Source organism: Toxorhynchites rutilus, chromosome 3 (assembly GCF_029784135.1).
Source record: "Toxorhynchites rutilus septentrionalis strain SRP chromosome 3, ASM2978413v1, whole genome shotgun sequence".
Classification (NCBI taxonomy): domain Eukaryota; kingdom Metazoa; phylum Arthropoda; class Insecta; order Diptera; family Culicidae; genus Toxorhynchites; species Toxorhynchites rutilus.
Genome location: NC_073746.1, coordinates 273101526 through 273129414, shown reverse-complemented (window position 1 = coordinate 273129414; position 27889 = coordinate 273101526). Strand labels below are relative to the sequence as shown.

Sequence of the window (27889 nt, the reverse complement as noted above, 5' to 3'; positions counted from 1 at the left end):
TAATTGTCTATTTATATTGCGATCTTGAACTTAGCTCAGTTTGCATATTAGAATCAGCTATTGACTGACCTGAACTTAAGTTTAAAAACACCTCCGCAATTTGTAACGTAGATAAGAGGATAAGCTCTGTGTATGTTCAGAATTCCTCCGAACACTCCAGCGCATTCCAGTTTCAAATTCCAAGAATGCTCGATCAACATTAGAGATAACAGGAGAAGTATGCACAAGCGGGGGACCGAGCCACTTTATCGATCGTGTGAACGTTGCGTGCACCTTCTGGGGCCCCTGTGCGGATGTGTTGGTGTCTTGAGGAGCAGCACACCTTCGCAACCAACTCAGAGTCGGTAGCCGACTGCGCGATCGTGTATCGCTGCTCTTGGCAGTTGATCTTCAACGTTCGTTGCGATCAGTTCGGGCGTGTGCACGTGAGTGTGCCCTTCGCGTTACGCGATTAGAAACTTGTGAAACTGTGTCTTTATCTTAGTGGTTAACACGTATATTTCTTCTGGAAGGTTAGTCTTCCTGGTCTGCCGGGAAGATCGCGGCATTCCGTTTGTTGTTTTTTTTCTGCGCCGCTGTCCAACAGGTTTTCGTTTTCTGCGCAAATCGTAACCTTCTCCGAGACGTCGAGGATCGCTGGATCCAGGCGGACGGGCGAGACTCAGATACCACAGAGAAAGCCGATAGCTGGAAGGGTTGTTTGTTTGGCTTCATTTTTCGTGTTTCCTTATTTCATTATGTTTGTATTTGCATTCGTGCGCAGCCCTTACTGATAACGATGGTCTTTTCTTCACCTGTGGATATCTGATCTTACTCGTAATATTTGAGAGGGGCAGCAAGCAAAGCTGAGCTTTGCGAAGCAGCAGAAGTTGAAGTGGACGAGGTTTTGAAACAATCCCGTCTGTTCAACAAAATCGAAAGAAGCGCGAAACGATCTTAACACGATACCGGATATTTCGTCTATTTCAATCAGAGAAATGCTGTTGTGTTTGGAGAGCAACATTGCGTCTGGAGGATATACAAACGAATTAAGTGCACGTGATTTCGAATATTAAATAATTACCATTTCTAGGCGTTTTATGAGCATAGCTCATTTAAGAAGTTGAAAGCTAGTGTTTAGTGCTTGTATGTGTTATTCTGAGACCGCGGGGATTTTTTTCTGTGGTATTGAGTGATAGCAGAAGAAGCAGAAACTGTGAATAAGACAGTTTGTTTTCGGAAGTAGCTCTTCAAAAACCAGTTGAAGCGATCGCTTCGAAACTGAGGAAATCAACTTCGTCTGCAATAACCGACAAAGGATTACGGTCAATTGCTAACAAAGAAGGTAAGGTTGCTTTTTTTTCTCATGATTGGGATTATGAAATATGGAGATTTCAAAAATGTACTGAATACATTTAACATACAAAACACAAAAACACATATAAATCTTTCCTTCATTCAATAGGTGTGTAATTGCGGTTCATTGTATTAACAAAATATTTATTGGACAGAAGTGTCACTTTTTGTTGAAATGACATATTCACTTTGTATTCACTTTGTTGATTATATTCAATTTTGGACTCGATTATATACAGTTTGGAAAAAAATGTTTTTTTAATAGTTCCAGTTTATGTGGCTATTACATGTAAAGTGCGAAAAAAATCGTAATTTTTGAAGATTTTGCTTGAATGTTGAATGTGAATGTTGTTGAATTTGTTGAAATGTTTACATCGATATTGCAGCCAAATTGAGAAAGATAGAAGTTGGGTGTCAAAGAACAAATTGTAGAGCGATTAGAGAGCTTCAATTTAATTGATTGAAAAAATCTAGTTTAATATAAATTTTTCAGGATAAAATTTACTTTTTGAGTTATTTACTTCCAAAATGTTTATAAAATCCGTAGTACTACTTTTTACTGTATAGCCAGTTTGAGGAAACAGAGTCCGAAGCAAAAAAATGAGTGGGTTATATCTATGATATAACCGCAAGGTTGACGTGGAACTACCTTAGCTTAACAATCATTCGTTTGTATTGATTAAATTCTTGATTGAATGAAACAGTTTCCAAATTCAATTGAGTTCAATATATTTGCTCTGTGAGTGAAAAAAATGAACAAATGCCGTGTAAAGTCAATTCATTTATTGTGATTGATTGTTCTTCGTTACAAGTAAATTTAATGACGGACCTTTTACGTTTGGTATGATGACTAGAACAAAATATATGTACGGAAGAATTATCAAACGTTTGATGAACCAGCCTAAGGCTGAAAATCTTTCCAATAAAGACAAAAAAAAATTATCAAACGATTATTTTATTTTACATTTCCCTCTGAAGTTTACATCCCAAAAGTGTACATACTTCTCGAATCTCGAATTTGCTTGAAACTGGGAAGTTCATTCGCTTCTAGTGTCTGCACGATTTTCCCAGGTTCCTAGGTATAGAAGATCATGTTAGGACAGACATATTCCACTCTGCACAAAGGCAAGCGAGGACAAAAGTACTCGCAGTTTGCATTTATTTGCGGAACCGATTTCCCCAGAAACCTCGGTTTTGAAGTCTGTGTTAGGGAAACACATTTCAATCGGAACAAAAATACCCCCGATTTGTATGAATTCGCAATGCCGATTTCCCCACGCTCCATGGATTTGAAGTCTGTGTTAGGGAAACACATTCCAGTCGGAACAAAAATACCCCCGACTTGCATGAATTTGAAATACCGATTTCTCCAGGCACCTTGGTTTAGAAATCTCTATTAGGGAACACATTTCAGTGGGAACAAAAGCTCCCCCTACTTTCGTGTGTTCTTCTTCTTCTTTTTGGCTTTAAGGTGAAGGTGGAAGCTAGCTATTGTAGTAGTATAGGTAAACCCTCGTGTAAAAATGGGGTAATAGTGTTTGTGAGAGAAGAGCAAAGCACACGTAAATAGATCAATTCACTTATCAGACTGTGTGGCGCTTCATTGACACGAGTCTTTGAATACATTTGAAAACAAAAACAAATAACAATTCAATACTGAAGTAAAATGTATGAACGATATGTTCCGATGAACAATTGCAAATATAAATATATATAGAAGGTGCATTTGCATATGATTCTGATTATACGCGAGCGTAACATGAGCAAATTTATAACACATGCGAATTGGGGCACTTTTGGTATTAACAAGTTCTTCCGCATAGTAACTCGATGTTGATAATTCCTTAATATTTTCCTTCGTTGATCGTATTGTTTTCACATATTCACGTTGGAAAGCCTTAACCCTTCTCTTCGTTGGCCGAGGCATTTAGATTGAATTTAATACTCTTCCGTTTACTGTTTTTGAAAGCATAGGCAGCCGTGGCAGTGTTCCGAGCTCTGCAATACAACTTTCTTACCCAATGTTAAAGTTGCTAAAACTTACATTATAGACCCATTAAACGTAAAAATAATAATTGTATTGATATCAACACAATTTTATTCTATTGATTTTCATGACATGGGACGCTATGACTCCGGAATAACATTTTATTGAGTGGTTTTTATAGCTGTTTCGATGATGTTGTTTGGCATCAGTGTCGAAAAAATAACGATGCTTCCACCAATACAAACAAAACCATTGCAGAAGATTGAAAAACGAAAATTTAACTTTCAGAGCACTTGCTCGAGTTTTCCGACGTTCTTCACTATACGGTGCGAAAGCAGATGAAAATTTAATATCTTGTGAGTAATCGATTAGAGTTTGGTTGATATTACTTGATGGGAAGTGTGCGAAAACGATCATTTTCTTCACACTGTTTCGCAAAATTATTGATTTTCGGGCGAGAGGTGAGGGAGGGAGATGAAAGAAATGAGCGCCATTGTGGCAGCCATTTGTGGCTAGCTTCCACCTTCACCTTAAGAAGGTTTAAACTTTTCAGTTCACTCGCCTCTAGGCTCTTTCGTGTGTTTGCAATGCCGATTTCGCTGCTTGGTTTTAAAGTCTGTGTTAGGGAACATTTTTCGATGAGAACAAAAGTCCCCCTACTTTCATGTATTTGCAATGCCGATTTCCCCAAGGCTGCTTGGTTTTGATGGCTGTTTTAGGGAAACCATAAATCGGGCCAATCAAAACGATGCAGTTAGGGCGTTTAGATAACGCCTAATATTTTACAGTTATTCAATTGTTTATCTAATGAAAAACAACATTTTGTTAGTTGCGATAGATGCGTAGAAATATTCCCTATCAAGTAATGCAAACATCTCTCCTATCCAGTACGAAATGTTTGAGCTATAAGCATTCGAAATCTTTCATTTTTTCCTGCATGTTCTGTGTTTAGGTTTTCATTTTACCCTCCATATATTCCGGTTAGACGTAGTCCCACGTCAAAAAAGTTATATTATTCTGTCATTGTTGAAATTCGAACATATGCGTAGGAGGAATTTTTTCATGAAATATGATCGTCTATCACCTCCTGAGAGAATCTGGGTAAATTTATTTTTTTTCATGTGAGAAAGGTGTTTTCTGACTTTAAGGGGATGAATCAAAAATCAAATTCCCCTTTTATTTTCAAAAAGCGAAACATTTATGCAAAAAAACGAATAAAAAAAATTTTTGACTCGATTATATACAGTGAAAAGAAATAAAAAACTGTATTATGAGAGGATATTATCATGCACGTGAATCACATAGGACCTAGACCAATCAATGCACGATCATTTTTGAATTGTAGGTAACGAAAGGTAGACTTCATTTTGACGAGAGCTCTTCAAAAACGAGAAATTGTATAATGAAACGTAAATTAAGAATATCCACTTTGTCAACAACGCACACAACATTTCGTGCAAACAGTTATAGACGATGTGCATCAAATTATTATTTTGCAATTTTTTAACGGTGTGATCACATTGAATACAAGGGTTGGAATTTGGAAAAATGTTCCACTACGCAAGATTTCCTTAAAGTTGAAGTTTTAAAATTGTGTATATTCCATCTGCATGCGTTGATTTTTCATGAAGTTACAGTATGTCAAAGATGACTTTAAATTTTCGACTTCTTACTTTGTTGCTTTAATTTTGTTGACAAGTGTAGATCAATGGTGTTAATTGTCGTGAATATGATTGTAATCGAAAAACAATTCTCTGTCATTTTTATTTGGCAATGTATGACTAGAAAAAAAAAGTTTTCTAGTGTTGAGAACAGATGGAAGTCAAAGGGATCTCGATCTAGCGAAAATGGTGGGCGATTAAAGTGTTCGCACTTTGATTCGATCAATTTCACCTTTACAGCGGTATTTGATGGTGCGTTGTCACTGCGATACATATTTTGACGTAGGACTACGTCATTTATTTCTGTACCGAGGTGTAAGTTTAAAGTTTCGAAAACGAGAGAGTGACGCTCGGAGTACAAGGTTTTGGACGCTAATACCTCCGTTTCGAAACTATTACGGTGTGAGATGCGGAAGGTCAAGTTCTGCAGTCGAACTGAAAGGAGCATTCAGCGAAAATCGAAGTATCGATAATAATTCGATACCGATAGGTGCCATTGACTATAGATTTGATAGTGAAGAATACGAAATGTTTGATATGGTGTAGTGGATATTATTGCACCATATCGAAGAAATTATATTTATGAAAGCAGTGTTGTAAAATTATTTGTTTACGAATGCCGCAATCGATCGTCGTTTCCTATTGTTGGGATGGGGGCCTTATTTTTGCTGTGTAATTCCGAGAAGGATTCCTTTCCTTCTAAGGCGTTAATAATCCTATTGTCGTGGTATGGGGAGCGAGTACTATTTGCGCTGAGTGGGAGGAATCGATTCCTCCTTTGAGCGTTAATAAATTTTTTCCGGGTAATCTATCGTTTCTATCGATCCGCAAGGATCGACGTGAACCAGCCAAAAAGTTCATTGTCGGTACCCTAGATCGGTCGCGGCACAACGTGTGAATGGGAATAGAATATTAGTCAAGCTATATTCGATCGTGAACAATAGATTATCTGTAAATCGTTTTATGTAGCGAATTTTTAATCTGGAACTCAGCAATTTGATCTTGCTTCCAAATTTATGTAAATCTGAGTTTGCAGTTTCTCAGACGTATTGTGACTGGCGATGACAAATAGATCTACTACGACAACCTTGGACGCTAGAAATGATTGAGGACCCGGGGCAACTAATAACGTCGCAGCGGAACATATAGGGAAGGTCGGGAAAGACGGACAAGGTAGGAAATATTGATACCAATGTATGATTGATAAATCATTCATTTTAAATTTAAATGTTGTACAAACTTGCAATACAGTGTATCAATACTTTTGACACTCACCGTGTACACCGAGCTGGCCTTCTATTAGAATTGTAAATAAATATAAAAAAGTAGTCTCGATGTTAATTTTCGTTTGCAGAAAATAAGGTGCTCATTGTTATCGAGTAATTTTTGAGGTATTTTTCGTTACGTGAGTGTTTTATCATTACTTTCCTTCCAGTTTATTGTATCAGCGGTGAGTTTTCTCATATTAACATTTCTGAAGTAATGAAAAATGATGAGAAACTGTTGAAAAAATACTAATCATGTCGGGTAAGACGGACACTTCATCGAAGGGAAACCCGAACATTTTCTTTTGAAAACAAATTGATTATCTCCTCCTCCTTCATCGCATCAAATACCCACTAACCTTGTTTGCATAAGCAACCGGAAGTTATGGACGAACCATCGGATAGAAAAGGCTGTAAATGCTGTCAAGGAAGGTTCACCGTGAACACAGCTGCGTTGAATTTCAACATTCCAAGAACAATACTCAAACGGAACCTCAAAATTCCAATTTTTCACCACAGCTAGAACTATTTTCGACGGTTCTCTATCAGCAGTAGGAACAAGAGCTAGTGGGCCATCTCATCGACCTAGATTCTATGACAGAAGTCAGAAAGTTGGCTTTGGAACTGTCGGAAAAAACAGACTGATGCATTCGTTCAATAAACCAACTCAGATGTCTCGGATGGCTGGCTTAGCGGATTTGAAGACGTAATCCAAATCTATCATTCCGGAAGCCGAAAGCTATTTTAGACATGAAAAAATGAGAAAAATTACAAGGCCTTTCAAGGTGATTGAAGTCTTTTAGTTCAATAAATTTTAGGACCTATTTGAAGTGCTCCACTTATTAAATACATCAACTTGAATTTCAAAATATAACTTTGTGTCCATCTTTCCCTTCAAGTGTCCGTCTTTCCCAACTCATTCTTATTTTTTTTTTTCAAAGATCCGGACACATTTATTTTGCAAAATTTCTGCCCCAAAAACAAATTTTATTGTAAAAAGGGACTTAGATTATCAATTTGTGGTAAGATAACTATATATTTGGTTTTCCTTGAACCACTGCGAAACTAGCTTTGAGGTGTGCTTCGGATCTGCGTCTTGTTGGAACGTATATCTGCGCCCCAACTTTAGCTTTTGTCCAGACGCTGGTAGTTTTTGCTTCAAGTGTCCAAATAAACCTCTTTGGTAATGATTCCATCGAAGAACTAGTTCTCCAGCACCGGATGTAGCAATAAATCCCCACACCATGACTCTACCTGTAGAAAAAAAATCAAAGTCATGCTCAGTTAGTTGATCAAAATCAAAAATCAATCTTGTTAAGGTAACTCACCACCACCTTGCCCAACTGTAAGGCACAACACTTCTTTTTCAAACTTTCACAGGTTCGGCGCCATTTTCTTGTGATACCATCATACCCAAAAAACATTACTCTCGTCTCGTCACCTCATTTTTCAAAAATATTTTTGCGGACAACCGTGGCTTCTCAAGTGCTACTCTGTCTTTCTTATGAAGACGATTTCGTACGGATTGTAATGTCAGTTGAATGAAAAACTCGCTTTCAATCTGTTTCGCAATTTTCGAAGCTGATAGTCCGCGGTCCAGCCCCGCTTTTTCATGATAGCTCTGTCAATTCGGCCTGTTATCTTTGAATATGACGACCGATCGCTTAGTTGGTGAGATAGAACCACACTTTTTGTACATCTGCACAATCTTAGCGACCACTGGACAATATCAGCAATATCACGGTAGCTTATACCAGTTTGGTGATGTTTAATAATAAAATTTCGAATGCTGATCGAAAATTGTGCTTTTTTGGGCATTTTGCAACAGATAACTTCCAATTTTGAACACGACACTGAAATTTTGAGCACAAAAAGTCACAGGAGGGTTATGTCCGAGACACGACCGCATAGTTGACGTAGGATTCCATTAAGCTATCTGTTGATTATGGATATGTTTGAAGAATTACATCGTAAACCTCTTTGATAACGATTTGGTGGCCCTGCAAAGGGCCGTTTTGTTTGGTTGTTGGGTATTGTTTGTTCACTATGCCAGTGTATTTTCATGAAGGATGGTAAACAGTCGTTGGATGGTGCGTATCAAATAAAAGATACCGAAGTGGAACGAGATATGATGAAAACCACCCTCTGTGGTCTTAGACGAGATGCCTCCTGTGTAATGTATGGATGAAATAAATAAAAAAAACGCACCAATGTAATATATGATAATTGCCAATACCGAACACAATTATCAATTTTTCTCATCAGTAAAACATGTTACTTTAACATAGAGAAAACATATTTGAAATAGAAAAGATAATTTTCTTTTATAATTTTTACTTTCTGAGTATTTATCCATCCCAATGCTAATTTTAATTGGACTAACAACACCTAATACTATTTGTAGAAATCACATCATGCTTTTATTTATGAAAATTAAATTTTCATATATCAAGTCATTTTTAACACAACTGTGACCATATACAATTTTACACTTACACTTGTGCTGAATTTTTCACAATACACGATCGGTCATTGATATGAAATTTCACGAAGCAATCAACATTAAAGTTCTAAATTTCAATTTTATTTGCTAGAATTAATCGTATCACTCACCTTACTTGCAATATAAAAATGCCCCCGATTTGCATATATTTGCAATGCTGATTTCCCTCGGGCACCTTGGTTTTGATGTCTCTGTTAAGGAACACTTTTCGGTGGGATCAAAAGCCCCCTCCCTACTTTCATATATTTGCAATGTCGATTTCCCCCAGGCAGCTTGGTTTTGATGTCTCTGTTAGGGAACACATTTCGGTGGGAGCAAAAGTTCCTCCTACTTTCATGCATTTGCAAGCCGATTTTCCCCAGGCAGCTTGGTTTTGATGTCTCTGTTAGGGAATTCATTTCGGTAGGAACAAAAGCTCCCCCTACTTTCATGTAGGCAGCTAGGTTTTGATGCCTCTGTTAGGGAACCGCCGCATGTGTCGTTAATTTTGACCAATCAGAAGTGGGTATTTCCGTAAGGATATGGGGTTGAGATTTTTGAATTGTTCGATAGTTAGTTTCATGTCATATATTATTTTCTTTAATATAAAACATTGTTATGGAGTGCCGAAATCGATTGACGCAAAAATTTCATCAATCCATCATAAAATGACTGAGTAATAAGCGTTTGAAATTGGACAATTTTCACGATGTGCTCGATTTTCGATTTTCAATTTGTACCCCAATATGTTCCCGAAAGACGTATACCTACGTTAAAACTTCAAGGGCACTAAATGACAGCTAGACAGAATGTTTACATTCGAGAAAGTTGCAGAATTCACCCTAAAACTCTGCAATACACACTTAAATCCTAGTATCCGTTTGAAGGTGGATCAACTTTTTTTGCGTAATTTTTTACCCTTTTTCATAATTCATCACATTCCCAACAGAAAAATATAAACGCCGCATTGCCAATGGCAATGTGACAAATAAACATAAATTGATATATCATGGAGGAACAGTCATCAAATTCACCTGATTTTTACCAGAAAAAAAAGTAAATTGTTGATAGTTGAAGAAGAATAAAAATCTCGGTAATCTTGGTAATCTCGTTAATTACTGGAATCTCAGGAATCTTAGTACTATTGGTAATGTAACTAGTTCTGAAATCCGGAAATCTTGTGTCAGCAGATTTCCTTCATTTAAAGACTGCATTTGGGATCATGAACGAGAACCATCATAATGTACTTGGTACTGGATTATGAAATTTTGAATTTTAAATAATAATCCAAATCGCGTATCAAAATATGAAATCTATGGAATATGAGATAGAAGGAGTTTAAATGTAATATCAATGTCTGCGATCGAACTTCCGAACAATCTACTAAAACACACATGTTTCGTGAACAATCAGTGTTATAACGGAGTACTTCAGAACCATTTTTGACACTAATTTTTGCGCCTAAACCAGTTGGTTGAGTATTTCAACAGAGTAACACATCAGTTCATAAGAGCCGGACGGCCATGACATGGTTCAATGAACAAGATCTTTAGATTCTGCACTGTCAGCTTATTTACCAGATTTGAACCCATTCTAAAGATTATGGGAAGTGATTGTACAAAGAATAGATCAATACAAAAAATATTAGAGCATGAAGAGCTCAAACGAACAGTGTCGAACGAAATTTCAAGTTTCAACATGCCGCAGCTTGGTAGAAAGCACGCCGAATAGGTTGTTTTGAACTGACTTAAAACTATGGATTACCCAAGAACTACGAATTATGAAGTTGCTGTAAACGATACGAAATTGATGTTAATTTTGTAAAGGTGTGATATTTTTCCATCTGATTCCATAGTTATGAAACACTGGAGTTATTGTTATTTGAATGTTTTGCGCCTGCACAAAACAATGAAGTTTAAATAGCTAGTCTATTAAACGAAGATTGTTATTATATCCTACACCAGTTTTTTTCCATTGCGGAGCACTTTTTAATGTCAATACAAAACAAAATGTTCCACCGTGTTATTATTATAAAAGTTTCGTTAGAATAACGAAAAATTAACAAAATCAGATTGTTTCCCAAAGTAGGTCTATGATGTCGTCAAGTAGTCGGAGCACTTGTGAAACTTCAAGGAGCACGATTTGAAAACCTCTGACCTACACTATATATATATCATTTCAATCTAGCTTTTACATATCTCTGGAAATTCAAAAAAAACTCGGTGGCTCTAACATTATGAAACATAATTTACTAGACTCTGTCGCTGGATGCGGACGATGTCGCGAATAATAACATATTGAGGCATCGTAAAAACATACCTGGGTTCGCAGTTTCTGATCGATAACTGGCGGTCAATCATGCCTACGGTCAAGCCCGTGGTACATGGAATGACATAATGGTATCGTTTAAGGAGAACCCCACCAAACCTTCCAATTAAAGTTGAAGAAACTTCCAGCCGGGCGATCTTTCGTAGTTGGCTAATTTGGCAATAGCTTAAACTATAATTGGCACCTAAACCACATACACCGCGGGTATGACCGCTGTCCAGTCGTGTCGATTTCGCGCTGTGTTGCGGCTGTTCGAAAAAGGAAATCGATTTTTAATTGCGTCCACAGTGCTGCCGCACGTGAGTCGATTAGGTGGCCCTCCGCTGCCCAAACTTGCAACAAAACCAGAGGCCTGTTACTTTGTTATAACCGAACCCCACCCCCAGAACACCCTCGCAGACACATGAAGCGGCGAACACAGCGTTTTCGTTTTTCATTTCTGCCGTCAGCGATCCGGTGCCTGGTGGCGTTGTCTCTTTGGTCGGTTGTGCTGCTTTAGATGCGAAGTTTGCTGACTTTGATACCTTTGCACGATGCTGCCATTGCACACCGCTACCACCACCACCGCTACTGTTTTGGTTTGAGTCTCGCGCAAAACGGCATCAATTGCTTCCTCCGCGAAACTAGGCGTTCATGTTATTGTTGCTGTTGTTGTTTTTGTGGCCAATCAACACGATGAACCAGTAATTCGCAGGGGGGTAATTGTTGTTTCTTTTGCCGGCTCGGTCGTTTCGGTTTTGGTTTGACTGAAGAAGCTCTGATGGGGTTGATTCTGGATGTTATGTGGCGCTTGGCGAATGCGGTTTGGAATGAAGTAATTGAAAATTGGGCGCATTTTTCAATCATTGTGGAGCACGAGGCGCCGCCATGCACTTGCTTGTGGCTTAATTGTTTTCGGCCTAATGCGTAATGCGATTTTGAAGGAGATTCGCAGTGATGATTGCCGAAAATCGAATTAATTAACCTCTCAGTAACCGATTACCCCGGAGATGGAAAGTAAACCAAAACACTGCGGAGAAAAATTAATCGGATACATTCTGCATTTCGATAATTGCTCGAAATAAAAAAAATGCTTGTCCAAAATAAACAAAATTTGACTCAGTTTTTCTTTAGAGTGTTTGTTTATATCCGCTCAGTTTCGCAGCTGTCAGAGAGATTTAGGTCAGGATGAAAGAAAATCTACAAATTTTTCGGGAAAGGATTTTGTTTTTTGTTTTTTGCAATGTCAAGTTTATTCATTGTATTAAAGTTGTCATTATATGTTTACTTTTGTTCACTCATATGCGAAATGCTGAGAAAACTGATGAATATACACCGTCAACCGATAATTGCTCATTTCAAGCGGAATCCGAACATTTCGACGCGGGATTTGGTCGAAAAATTTGATGTTTCGCAAAGATTTGTCCAAAGGACCAAGTAAAGATCCGGATTAAAAATATGCAAGGTGCAAAACGTCCTAAAGTGGGGACGAGCGCCAGCAGAGTATTGCCAAAACGCGCACCCGCAAACTCTGGAAACTGCAAACCAAATACCAGTGCTGTGCCTGAGATGGAAAGACCTACATCAAAGAGGATTTTATGCAGTTGTCGGGACAGGAATATTTCACAGGTAAGGAAAAGTTTGCTGTGGATGTCCGCTGTCGAAGTACCTGATTTGAAAAACTATATGCACTTGTGACAAACGGAATGAACCATTCGTGAACAAAGACACCATCAACGGTGAGATCTACGAAACTCAGTGCCTCCAAAAACGGAATCTGCCGGCTCCATTCCACTGCTCCAGAACCGTGCAGGAGTGATATGCGACTCATTGTAACTCCGTCCGATCGAAGTCTATTGGGCCATGATGAATTTGGATAACTATAGCCGGTTTCAAACCACCTAAAGTGTCGCAATAATTATCGACTCACCCTTTACTAATGCGTCTGGTACATTTTTATTTCGATATTTTTCGATTACATTCAGTCATACTACAAAATTTTGGGCGTAAAAACATGCTTCACTTTGGGGAACATTCATGCAGAAGTTCACCGATTATTTGACGAAGGTTATAATGGCAAACCTCCACATGTGAATAGTTGTATATAAGGTTTAATAGTGATGATTTAAATGTCAATAACTACCTACGCTTGGAACCGCCAAAAATGTCAATTTCAACTTTACATTGAAAGAAACATGATGAAATATAATTTTAAGAGTTAAAATATGCAAACTAGTCAACAAGGTTCATAATAGTACCTTAAAATTTTGAAACTATAACTGAAATCACACGCCAGAGTCGACTGAAAGTCAAAATAATGTTGACTGCTTTCTTTGATTATCGCTGAGTTTGAGCACTTAAAGATTTTTTAACAGTAAATAAATCACTATATATCTGGACGTTATGCGGCGTTTGAGAGATCTAGATTTTTTTATGTCGAATCTCGGTAGTATTGGTGATCTCGTTAATCACTGGAATCTCAGAAATCATGGTAATCTTGATAATCTCCGGAATCTCTGATGTCTCTAGACAGTCTCGGTGATCTTGATAATCTTGGTAATCACTAAAATTTCTGAAATCTCTGGAATCACTGATATCTCTAGAATCTCTAGAACCCCTCGAGTCTCAGTAATCTTTGAAATCTCGGTAATCTCGATAATCTCTGGGGCCTCTGAAAACTCTTGCATCTTCGGAATCTCTGAAATCTCCTAAGAACCTGGAATATCTGAAATCTCTTGAATCCCTGGAATCACTGGAATCTTTAATACCCTGGAATCTTTTAAATCCCTGGAATCTTTGGAAACTCTGGAACATCTGGACTCTCTGGAATCCCATCGCGATGCCGACTGAGGACTACGAAACTATTTCATTCGATTTGGCTGTTTATCACTTCGGTTATTAGTCCAGAATGAACGAAATTTTTGAATTGTTTTGTTGCATGGAATTGAATTGATGGGTTGCATGGAAGAATAATGCATTTTTTTTTACATTGACTATCAATTACAAAAAAAGTGTAACATAAATCGGTGGTATTGTTCATTATGTTTAAGCTTTAACCTGTGAATCACATCTTTCACTAATCGCACTTGAAAATACTTCACCAAGTTTTTGCACGTGTCTGTTTTTTCTTTTAGACATCCATTTAAGACATTACTCTAAAATGTTTGTGAAAAATCCAGTGAAAAAACACATCAGAAATTTTAGAAGGCGGTCGTCTGCGGTTTTTTTTTCGCATGTCTGTACATCAGGATACGTGTGAAAAAGTCTGGATAGTTCTGAAAAAAACAGGAGCGTTGGCATCGTTGCAAATAGAAATAAAATCTATTTATACTCTCGACTGGTGAAACAGAGTGAAGCTTACAAACGATTCACTCCTGCCTCTTGCTCTTATGCTAGTGCATGCATGGCTCACGCTTCTCGGAGCGAACATTTTCGGGGCGGCGGTTTACCGTAGCGAGTGCGCTATTTATTGGGCACTTCTTATTCTTTTTTCGCTTGGGAATCATGATGTGCAATGCTTTGCTACCGTTGGCTTCGCGATAGTAAATGTATATAAACGTTGTGCCTGACTGATTTGTTGATTTCGATTGTAGAATCTGTCACCTCCAAAAATCATTCGTCTCCAGCCTAGAATGGCCAATGGAGGGTCCTGAGATTGAACTCACTATCGTCCTCACTATCACCCTGGGAACAAACACTGAATTTTTCGTCTGGTTCGCGCCGGTCTCATCGAACCGACAGTGGACATTACCGAACCGAACAACATGTTAATAGATACATATAACATTACACACAATCGCCTGTTTTGGCGTTTGAGTATTCCTTTTGGTGCACTGTTCAATTGGACCGAACAGCGGAAGACAGTTGATATGAGGCTTCCATTGTTGTGTCATTAATAGCACAAATCATTCGATGTTTCCTGCAAAGTTTGTGTGGATGGAGAGAGGCTGGATTACCATCACATTTGACGATTGTTACACAGACGAAGTTATTCTACAATAACACTCAAAGAGTGCCCTAAGGAGATATGAACTCGTTCGCTATGTAAGCAACCGCGCAACCAATTCGGCTGAGAAATCGTTATGTATAGCGAATCTTAGAGAAAGTCTTATTCGATTGCTAGACAAATCATCAAAATACATTCACAGCAAAGAGAGTCATAAATATTGAAATTATTTCATAAAAACTAGAAATGCTTTTTTATTCCGTAAGCTTGTTCATAGATGTAGCCAGTGGCATCGACTGGGAGTGTGGAGGGAGCGGTCTACTCCCGGGTGCACGATTTTAGGGGTGCAGAATGAACCATATGAAGAAACCATGTATGAAGAAATTGGATAAATATGATTTATTCCTTTTCTGGCGGGGTGGTGGGGGTGCAAATCGACTCTTCCGCCCCGGGTGCGAAAGTTCTCCTCGACGCCACTGGATGTAGCCCTACTTCAATAGTCGCGGGGTCTTAACTCAGACTTCAGTTGATAGTTGATTGATAGTAAGGTATATTTCCTTGATTGATTGAAAGTGAACGGAGATCGTTCACAGGTTCAATTGCAACAGCATCGTAATTTGCCACACTTTTCACTCTCTCGTGTGGGAAAAGAATGTGTGTCGCAGGTAATTTATTTCCCGCTTGCACTCCTTTTGCGAACACTGTCGCAATGTTCTCGATCTTGTTTGGCGGCCTCTACATATTGACGCGTGCTGGTTATTTTTTGACGTAGGACTACGTCTAACCGGAAGATATAGGGGGTGAAATGGAAATCTAGGCACTGAACAAGTAGGAAAAAATGCAAGATTTGGAACGCTTATAACTCGAGCATTTCTCAATAGATCGCAAAGGTTTTTGCATCAATTGATAGGAAATATATCTACGCATCTATCATAACGGATAACATTTCATTTTTTCGTTTTCGTTTTGTTGTTTCGTAGGAAATACAGTTCAATGCTTTCTAAAACATTATCCGAAATAATAATAAAACACAAATTGATTTTTTCATCATTTGTTTGCCAGGATCAGATGAGTATGTGAATTTGGCAGTTGTTCTGAGCTTATTGATTTTCACCAATTCTTAAATTGCTTCTAGATTGAAAGTACAGTAATTTACACTTATCTCGACATTTAGCTAATTGGACGGACCAGCAATGCGACTTATTTAGTCGGACATTTTTGTAAACATAGAGTTCGGGGTCCAAATTATGACCCCACATTGAAAGTCGACACTGTACCACTGTCATCGCAAATGTTCAATTACAGGTTAAAATTACCTCCAATCCGATACTGAGTGGTGGTAATGCGACGTGCCATTGAATGTAATTTACTGTAAAATATGTCACAAGCTGGATGGGAAGAAATTTTCCAACTGTGAAAGCTGTGGCGAGTGGCAAATGCAATCGCTAAACAGAAAGGTTTAACCGAACAAGATGGGGATATCGAGTGATAACAAAACAATAAACTCCTTAGATTGAAGATAATTTTGTGATCCTGAAAAGGACCCTTTTTAGCCTGCATGTGAATCCAACGAGCGAACAAATCGCAATGAATGTATTTTTTTGCCATCGCTCCCTTTTAACGCTCATTCGTTCGTCTCGTTGGACTCGCCCCTCTGGCTGCGTCTGCCGATTTGTCTCTATCCTGTGAGTGTGTACCGCTAGAGTATAAAACACGCGGACCCCAAAAAAATATCTTATTTTCTTTCAAACCCATGTGGTTGTACGGCATCGGCATCGTGGACGTAACAAAGAAGGATAAGTTAAGGGAAAGGCAAAGTCTCACTCGAACCGTGCAGGTCTCCAGTTCCCTGTTGGTCGCATTCACTGATTGCTCCGCAAGGGTAACTAGGCCGAACGGATTGGTGCCGGAGCACCAGTATACCTAACAGCGATTATAGATTTTCGGCCGTCGGAGTGCTTGAATTGGCTTGCAAAGCTGCTCACGACAATCAGTTAACCCGCATCAAGAACAGAGCAGCTTCGGTTCGGCGCTCATCAAGGCAACAATTAGTTTCAGTGAGTGGCAAAGTGTTTCTCCGGCACGTCGCATTAAATGTAATTTACTGAACAACATGTCACAAGCTGGATGGGAAGAAATTTTCCAACTGTGAAAGCTGTGGCGAGTGGCAAACGCAATAGCTAAACAGGAAGGTTTAACCGAACAAGATGGGAATATCGAGTGATAACAAAAACACAACACCAAAGGTTCTTTTCAGAACCATCAACATATTCATAAAGAGTAAACAGTAAACTAATCCATTTTTCAGGTAGATAGGTAGGTATTCACGTAGGAGAAGAAAATAAAACAATATATTTAAAATATATATTTAACAAAAGCTGTCCCCTTTGTATAGTCCTACGTCACTCCGGTTATGTCCCCGACATTACCCACCCGTCTTTTTTCTTCTCACTTTCGTCTCTGCTTTAAGTGGCCATTTATAAAGCAAATTAAAAATAATTGAGGCGATTTTTTTTCTGATTAATTATTTATTTTAATTTCGAATTGTGTCATTTTTTCGATTGTATGGATTTGATCGGTAATGTCATATGCCTTTAACGCCATCAATTGGTGCAATGTAGGTATGGAAGGCATGGTAGGTTGATTTTTAAAATGATGAGCAATTGCTCTTCGAATAAAATTGATCGTTTTTCATCTATCTCAAACGATCTCTAAAATATGCCCATTGTCAAACCTTTCAATCAGATAACGATCTCTTTCACTTCGTAACCGGACCGTATAATCCGGCAATTGGCTGAATTTTCATAGCAAATATACATATGAACATTCGAATCCATGTCGTTCTCCCTAGATGGTTGCCTCTCTGTAGCACAGCCTGCATACGCCTGTAGCCCCTGATCGAAAGTGCAAACTGCAATCAACGTCTGCGATGCTACCAAACCAACCACACGTACCACTCTTCCATTAGTGAAATAGTAGAAAATAAATCCTCTCTCTTTACCCTTTTTCCACGAGTTGGCACCACGTTTCGCTGCCTTCGTATTTTCCTCGCTTCGGAAAGCTTGATGCCATGGCGCGACGGAGAGCGGACGTCCAAAAAGGGTGGTGGGCGAAACCAACTTTTCCTTTCGAAACAATTCGCTTCGGTATTGGATTGGTTCTGGTTTTCTACACACCGCGCCTCCGGTTTAGATTTGCCGCAAAACGCTCTGCTTCGATCTGCAAGATTTTTCGTTTCTTCGCCGCATTGTTTATGAGTTTGTTTCGCGCGAACGATTCTTCGACCGAAATGACCCCAGCCGCATTCTGTTATTATTTTGTTTGCGCGTCCACTCACTGCTCATCGCAAATTCGCAAATGGAGCAAAAACGTAATACACACAATCAACACGCAAAATTAAATTGACGGAACAATTTATTGTTTGATAAACCACGATTGGCAGGCAGTGCTACCAACTGTGTGACCTCGAAGCGCTTCGCTGCCGTGATGGGTTGGAAATAGGTCATGCGGTGTGGACTTTTTGATGAGTTTGTGGTCAAAACTAAAATCTGTTCATTTTTTGTTTCATTTGTGCATCGAGTTCGGTCAATTTGATTGCATTTATTAACATTTCTCACGACTGCGTGATGAAACCACTTAAATATTGGTTATATTTATATTCCCTAATACAATCATCTCGATGCTCAAGCTTGAATAGATTATATTGCATTTAATATAAAATATTGAAAAACATTTCATTTTTTAGGAATAGATCACTCGTCGAATTCGTAGAATGACAAATTCATCTGATTTGTAGCCTGCAGGCATTACATGTTAAAGAAAACAATCTGACAATATTCGAATTTTTAACCATTACCACAAATTCTTATCCCTTACAAATGAGGGGCTTAGAATGAAAGGGGTGTAAGTGATTTGATCGATTTCTCTACATCGACTCTCTCTTTTGGTCATAACTTCGCTGCAAATACATTAGCAGCTGTATTTGATAATGTGGAAGATAGGTCAGAACCTCATCTATCGGATTCTATAGCAAACTTAATTTGGAACGTTTTTGCAGTCGAGTTATTAACTAAATAAAAAGTTGATGAAGAGAAATCGATCAAGTCACTTACACCCCTTGCATTCTAAGCCCCTCAAATATGATAGATTCGTCAAAGTATTGTCATCTGTATGTCATCTTATTAATTTACCAAGTGGATGCATATGAAACCAGAATACACAGATTAATCGTTACACATTTAATATAAAAAGTCCATAGTCATATCGATCGTCATTTTTCTATCATTTGGACATCTGTAAACAATATTCACTTCAATATATATAATACTAGCTGTACCCTGCCACGCTTTGCTGTGGCACATTGTGGTTACATGGTTGATTTGAATTTTTCATTTTTTTTATGTTGTACCAACAATCCTAGATGTGTTTGGTTGTTTTGTTTATTGTATCATAGTTTGAGCTCAATCGGTTCCGTACTTTTAGAGTTTTTGACGCGTACACAAACGAACAGAATTTTTTTATATGTATATAGAGATAATTGTGGGAAATCGATAAATTTTAAATCACTTCGAAACACAATTTCAGTTCATGATATTGTCAAACACGTGGACAAAAGATGTTTACTTCACATAGAACACATATTCATTGCTGAATAGTCGATTTTCATTAGAAGCTCAGTTTCAGAAACGCACTCTGGTCATATATAAAATCATTTTTCTTCCAATTTTCCAATTTTTATGCCGTAACAACACTCCTTGAAGTGGATTGTATATTGTGTATAACTTTGAGCTCAATCCATTCCGTACTTTTCGAGTTTTTGACGCGTACACAAACATTTTTTTTTATATCCCATTTATTTATTTAAGGCTCATAAGCAGTTTAGCTGTAACAGAGCCGAATTTTAATCGTGTACATGTCACATGGTTATCATATCTATAATTAGCACATTACACAGTTGCCATTCGCCAGTATTCCTTCTATACCATTACATATGGTACATTCATACAGTAGCCATTTAGGCGTAAGAGTATTCTTTCTGTTCTTCCCTTATCCAGTTGGACCACCGGACAGCCGAGACAGTTGATTGATCATTGTTGAGTTATTTGTAGAACAGCCCGATGTGTCTTGCAGAGCAGAGTAGGTGTATGGATAAATCGATCTTATTTCGACCGTGGAATGATCTCCATCGCTGATGATTGTGGACGTTGCTATTCTGTAACAACACAAAGATGGTCAATGAGGGTCCTGAGTTTTGAACTCACGATCGATCGCTTACACACAATTTCAGTTCATGATATCGCAATCAGGGTTGCCAACTAAATTTTTCAAAAATCGGGAAAATGTAAATAAAAATCAGGAAGAAATCAGGATAGCTTATATTGGGTTGTTGTTGCACGCATCTATTCTCCCAGAACATGTTTGTTTTCTCGTCGAAAGCTGTTATTTGAATTTTTTGCTATTGAGAAAATATTGCATTGATCTTTTGATCGTTTATATTTTTACTAAAAATCTACAGCATCACAATTGAAGAGAAAACAATATTCAGAATTTTTTACAGCTTTGTATCAGGAGAATTTAATTTAATGTAGGCATAAAATCTTCAACAGGGATCCCAGTATATTTATTACGGATACTTTTTATTCCGGTAAAGTCAAAAGTACAAAAATCAGGAAAAATCAGGATCATTTCCAAAAAATCAGGCAAAGATGAGTGTTTGTCAGGATCAGTGCTTGGAATTATCAGTTTTACATCAATCATTTCAGCTGGATTCCGGACAACATTCGACCATTATACCATTGCATTCGGGATACCGAAAATGAACCAACGTCAAGCCTCACAATCACAGCAAGCCACTGACAGTTGATTCATTCACATTCGTTCATTCTCTCTTTCGTTCTGCTCTGCGTTCACGGAATGTAAACAAATGGAAATATCCCTAGCTTTGTCATTCATTGATATTAATATACCAGTTCATTCAATATCAACATCGTTCTCGGACACTGACGAAACGATAAAATTCTTTGAGGAAGATAAGGAAGAACTAAAAATTCATAATAGTGACAGCAAATTAGGATAGCGTTGCGAAGTGTGAAGGAATCAGTTCAAGCAAGCGAGTTAAAATGTTTTCATTTTACACATTGAATATACAATTCCAATTCAACTTATCAGGAATGCTTCAGAAACACTCCAATTCCGATGTGAAATAGCATAGGTTTATTTAGTTCTATGGTGAAAATTAAACAGCAAATTAGAATAAAATCCCAGAAGTGCAAGATCCCGTATCTGATCAAAAAGTGAATTCAGTTCAGTTCACGATGGAAATATCGATGCAATCGAGCCTACAATGGCTCATTGGCCACCGAGGTTGTAACATCCTTCCATTCATATTGTGTTGCCACCTGATGATATTCAATCGATGTCTGAACGTCTCGCACAGGATGGCCGTGAGTGTGTCGTTTGTCTCGAAATTCGGATCAAACACCTCCAGCAGATCGTATTTGCTAGATAATTGCGAGTGTTGCAATCGGAAATGGTGGATTAAATTGATTTGGGTGACGAAGTTTGCATTCGCTAATCAGATTGATTTTGCAGAATGCTTCCTCGCCGTCCAAGCCTATGTAATGTTTAGCAATTTCTGTGAGCTGATCTTGCTCTTTTGTTGGCATTTACGCTTGAACACTCATTTGCGTTGCCATTTCGAAGTAACTTCAGAAACAACTGTTTTCGGAACAAGCGAAACACTCTCGCAATGAGAAAATCACACACTTCTCAGGATATCGAAAATGAACAGTCACAAAATTCCTGACAATTTCGTGACATGAATAAATGTGAATTAATTCTCATGATTAGAACTTTGGAGAAAGCTCAGATAGAACAGAAGGAATATGAATGAACATAGCAGTAAATTTTTTGACGCCGAATTAATGTTAGCAGCATTTTCAATACTACTTAATATGCTCGATTCTTACTAGCCCTGGTCAGGATATCAGGGAGAGTGCCAACAGTCTGGGAAATCCTGAAAAATCAGGAAGGCTGGCAACTCTGATCGCAATCGTTATTTTGCTTCTTTGTGTTATAACAGTTATCGTGCTCAGAAACACACGTCCACAGATGAATATATGTGTGTTTTCCAGCCCCGGCTAAGAACATATCCGCGAGTCAAGATTGTGCCGTTAATTTAGCTGTCATCGCCAAACTAATCGTTGAAGTTAAGACGACTCTATGATTCATAATGCGACCGTTTAGTTGATAAGTAGGTTAGGGGAGCGGTGTATGAAAGGAGTACAGAAGTAAGCTTTATTCGAAAATAAATGTTTTGCGTATAGAAAAGAAGAAACGTTTACAGCGTAAAATGTCGTATTGCATAGAGTTCACAAAACCGTGTACAATCGTATTGTGTTTTGTGTACAAAAAATACTATATTTCAAAGGTTACTGTAGAGGGAACTGATATATTGGCCCACCTAGTGGTATATTTTCAAGAGTCTTGATTCACACAGTTTGAGATTTTGGCAGTTCTGGTCGCAAATTGCAAACTATAAAATTATTATCACAACTGATTCTTTAGAGCAGTGATTTTCAACCGGTGGGGAAATCCCCCCTAGTGGGGAATTTGGTCATTAAAAGAGGGGGAATTGGGCAAAGGAATATTGTACATTTTCGTAACTTCCAAGATGACAATTATTAGGAAAAATTGCCACAAAAACTTTATTGGATACACTAAAATTTGCCATCCTCGGCAAACATTTCCAAACTTACGTTAAAATTAACAACTTCGCAATGTTTGAAAGACTTTTGTCAGTAAATGATGATGGAACAGACGACAAAACAGTACAGAAGACCATAAAAATGGAAATTGTACAGCATTTGTTAAGACTCTTCACAACAAATTAAACTTGAAACATATTTTCCTTATATCAGAGAACAAGATTTGGACATGGTTTGAAAGGCCTTCCGACTGACGGTGATGAAAGTTTCGGATCAATTTCAGAACAAACTCATCGATCTACAATTGATCGATACTTATCCTGATATGCGGAATAAGCGTTACGAGTGTTGTTGTCTTCTGCGTAGTATTTATGTTAAACAGAATTTCCTACTATGCTGCTGATGGAAACTCAACACCGTAACAGAGTGCATATCGAAGATCACATGAGGTGTGCTTTTCTACAACATTCTCAGTAATTACGATTTTGGCGGAAATTGTTCAGGCGCAGATGCCATACTGATTTGACAGACTTTATATACCTTTTTTGTAATTAGATACAAGTATAGAATCAACTTGAAACTCGTTCGTATTCCTTCATTATTTTACTGATATTCCACAGACCTTCTTACAAAATACTGATAGGGGGGAGCACTGGGATTAACATAAAACACAAAACGAGCAGAATAAGCGACCTTTGCTGTTTCGGGCACAGAAAGGTTCTGAGAACTTTCTTCAGAGGAGATGCAATACTCATACGCTAGCGACAGCTTACTTACTATGCAAGGGTGGAGTTTACTTCGCAATCATTCTCTTTTCGCTATCCCCCTTCGTTGTTTATATTCTAGCGGCTGCATAAGATGCCTGTTATTGACAGCTCTGTTCGGGAAAGCACACAAATGGACAGAACAAATGTATTGGGAAATGGGAATGCTTCCAATTTTCATCAATTTAAACCATATACAGACTATGGGATTGTAATGTATAGCATATAAAACAAATCTTAGAAAATTTCCGATTCTATTGGTATGCAAATCGTTAAAGTCCAGCAGCAAAAAAAGTTAACTTTATCTCATTAAAACGTGACCTGTTTTCTGATTTGGCACCCTTAATGTAAGACGTAGTCCTACGCAAAAAAAATGAAATGTTTGAAGACTGGTTGACTGGATCGAGAAAAAAAACTGGAAGAATCCAGTTTAAACTGGAAAATTGGCAACGCTGGGCTCGTGAATCTCATATGCTACTGTACCAAAAATCCAGCTTACAACCTATGTTCAGGAAGCAAGAAAGTATGGCTAGACTCTCTTCGAAAGATGGTCACGACTTTTTAACGTTATGAGTACATGTTCTTCAGCACATATGCATGGAAACATTCGTTCTCGCTTTTATTCTTCGCGTGGCATCTTCACCGCGAACAGCAGTTGCTCGGTATGTTAGTGTGAGAGCTTCAGAGAAGTTCAACTGTTTTACGGTTCGTTCATTCAAATTTGAATGAACGGTGAAAGCACTGGTAAAAAAAGAAGTTTTCGACGAAATTATATATCTGCAAATATAGTATCCTTGCTTCGACGCAAAAAAGCCGAAGTCGAATGAATTGCCAAATACGTTTGATTTCAGAACGAATTTTCTTCGGACCGAGTCCATCGGATTCCCGAATACAAAATAACGTTCCGATCGCATGATTCTAATTCGATCAGATTCCAGAATATGAGTGAATTTCAGTCATCCTGTATGAGGATTATCATCTCAACAATTTCAATAGTAGAGGAACTGGTACTAATTCGGTACCCCATTTTGTTTTTTTTGGACTTAGCTCTTTTTTTCAAGAAAAAGTGAACAAATTTCATCTCGATTTATTTCTAACCAAAAAAGTTAAGTAAAGTAAAATTTTTCTGCATGGGTATGCAATACTTAGCATATTGTATCATCAACACTATGTTTACATTGGGGTGCCAAATTACCCGCATACCGAATTTTCACAGTGGAATGAAATCTATGAAATTTGTGATTAAAATCTCGATACACTTACTCGAATTCGTTGAAGAACATCAATTTCTTGATCCAAATCAGCTTTAATATTTAAAATCGGCTCACTATTCGATTTTTAATGATTTTTCAAAAGACGCACATGAAAATTTTTAGAGATTTCGAAAACAACAAAACTTGATTTTTTTTAAAAGCACGAATATTTTAGGTTTTTGGCATCTGACGTTTGTTACTACATTACTAGAACACTTTTATTTATTCACCACCAGAGTGCGCTCATTACCGCCGGAGATCCGGGTGGGTACCACATTACCCGCGGGGTACCGAATTTGTTCCAGTTCCTCTAGATTTCCATACAGAAAATTGAATAGGCTCTGCTTTAAAAACCCAGAGGGAAAATATTACGAAACATATCACTAAAGCATATTCGATTCAAATGCACCTAAAATTTTATTTCTCAATATATTTGTACAGAAGAGACGGTTGCTGAAGTTGCTGAAGTCTGATGTATAGAGGCTCTTATTTTCATTATTACCAGCCGAAAATTCACCAGGTTTATCAATATGGAACAGGAATACACAGATTAATAGTTATGCATGTTAATGTAAAAGATTAATGCCGATTGTCCTTCATATTTTGGCATCTATCGACAATATCCAATTCAAAATGTAAAAAGTTTCATGCAATTACATTTTTTTGTGTTAAATTTTGTGAAGTTGAACCGCTTCGATCCAGAAACGACCAGAATATCAGAGAAGGCAACACAGGGTAATTTTTAATATTCATCATGAAAAATGATATTTTTATTATTATTTATTTTTTATCTTTTGTTCATTTTAGGCTCATTAGCATTTTAGCTGTAACAGAGCCGAATTTTAATCGTGTACATGTCACATATTTATCATATCTATAATTAGCACATTACACAGTTGCCATTTTTCGGCGTTAGAGTATTCCCTTCTATACCATTGGAAATGGTACACAGTAGCCATTTAGGCGTAAGAGTTTTCTATCTGTTCTTCCATTATCCAAGTTAAGACTGGACAGCGGAGACAGTCGTTGATCCATTGTTGAGTTATTTATATAACAGCAGCCCGATGTTTCTTGCAGAGCAGAGCAGTTGTATGGATGAATCGATCTTATTTCGACCGTGGATCGATCTCCATCGCTGATGATTGTTGCGTGGACGTAGTTATTCTGTAACAACACAAAGATGGTCAATGGGGGCCCTGAGTTTTGAACTCACGATCGATCGCTTACTAAGCGAACGCGCAACCAATGTCTCGCTTAACTTTTGAAAAGGTCCTATGTAACAAAAGTAAACAAATCGAGTTAATGGATGCACGCTCTTAGTTTTCAATCATTGAATGCATTACAAAAACAATCGTTCATGTATCTATCTTCTTCATCTTTTTATCGCCGATACAAAAAATATCCAATGTGCAGATTCGTATTTTAAGCACTCGGCTGTTACTTCGGACGCCACTTTCCTCCGACGCTCGGAACGTCCGAAGTAACAAAGCAGTCAAAACAACACAAAGTCGTACTTCGGTCGTTTTGGGTTTTTGTTTCTTACAGGCGTTGTTAGCGATTTCAGTGCAATTCAACGAGTGATAACAACAATAATATGTCTTTAGAACGAAATGCTGATATTTGAATTGCTGTTTAGTAGTTAGTTTCAGATTCGCATCGTGCAACGTAATATGTCCAATGTGCAAACGCGGCAGTCAAAACGTCCAATGTAACATTTTTCGTTCCTAGGCTTCAAATTTGAGCTCAAATCACTGAACAACAGTTACGATTGGTTTTTCAGAGTTATTCTTGACTGCTACTGGTGAAAGTAGCGATAGAGATCGATACCTTTCAATACAATTCGCAGATTAATGTTCGGGTGTTCAACTTCGTTTTTCTCGAGTTGACGAAAATGTTACATTGGACCGTTTCAAAAGTTACGCGAGATGTGGCTACGGAGACCCGCCTAAAAAAATTATATAAATGGTATAAAATTTGGTAAAAAATAGCAGGGTGCAAGATCCGGGGAATACAAAAGGTGTAGAATTGGTTCAGTTAAAATCTAGTAATAGAACACTTTATAACATAACATAACAGTACTAATATATATATTAGGCTGTCAAAAAAGTCCTGCGATATTTCCGCGAGGTGTCGTTGTAAGCGCGTAGTTCTAGTTGTATTCATTGTATCGAGTCATACTATAGCTTGTTGGAAAGGTATTTTTGCTCGCTATAATATAGTCCTTGACAGTGTTTTGTTTGGTTAAGTCGTTCGTGAGTTATAGTGTCGCAAATATGGAGCAAAATAAAGAGAAAATCCGACATATTTTACAGTACTACTATGACAAAGGCAAAAATGCATCTCAAGCTGCCAATAAAATTTGTGCAGTTTATGGACCCGATACAGTTTCCATTTCCACCGCACAACGATGGTTTCAACGTTTTCGTTTTGGTGTAGAGATCGTCGAAGATGCGCCACGCTCCGGAAGGCCTTTCGTCGAAAATTGCGACAAAATCGCTGAATTAGCCGAGAAAGACCGGCATAGTAGCAGCCGTAGCATCGACCAAGAGCTGGGGATAAGTCATCAAACCGTTATTAACCATTTGAAGAAGCTTGGATTCACAAAGAAGCTCGATGTATGGGTGCCACACACGTTGACGCAAAAAAACATCTTTGACCGTATCGACGCATGTGAATCGCTGCTGAATCGCAACAAAATCTACCCGTTTCTGAAGCGGATGGTGACTGGCGATGAAAAGCCAGAAGCTCCGGGAGCTCGGATGGGAGGTTCTTTTGCATCCGCCGTATAGTCCGGGCCTTGCACCAAGTGACTACCACCTGTTTTTGTCCATGGCGAATGAGCTAGGTAGTCAGAAGTTAGCCACAAAAGAGGCCTGTGAAAATTGGCTATCCGAGTTTTTTGCCAATAAGGAAGCGAGCTTCTATAACAGGGGTATTATGAAGTTGGCATCTCGTTGGGAACAAGTCATCGAACAAAACGGCGCATATTTGGCTTAAAACAGATTTTTTTTTATCCCTTTTGTTTATTTTAGGCTCATTAGCATTTTAGCTGTAACAGAGACGAATTTTAATCGTGTACATGTCACATATTTATCATATCTATAATTAGTACATTACACAGTTGCCATTTTTCGGCGTTAGAGTATTCCCTGCTATACCATTGCAAATGGTACATATTTACAC

General features: G+C 38.0%; 1 protein-coding gene across 3 annotated transcripts in view; it reads left to right on the top strand.

Moving 5' to 3' along the window:
* The first annotated feature begins 363 nt into the window (after positions 1-363).
* The window catches only part of LOC129777663 (uncharacterized), a 91596-nt gene continuing 64070 nt past the window's right edge, over positions 364-27889 (top strand). The window contains exons 1-2 of one of the 3 annotated variants that reach the window (XM_055784067.1): positions 364-512; positions 1073-1324. The gene's annotated coding sequence lies outside the window, so the exon portion shown is untranslated. Of the gene's footprint in view, positions 513-973; positions 1325-27889 lie in introns of all 3 variants that reach the window. The other 2 variants (XM_055784066.1, XM_055784069.1) reach the window with 2 other exon arrangements.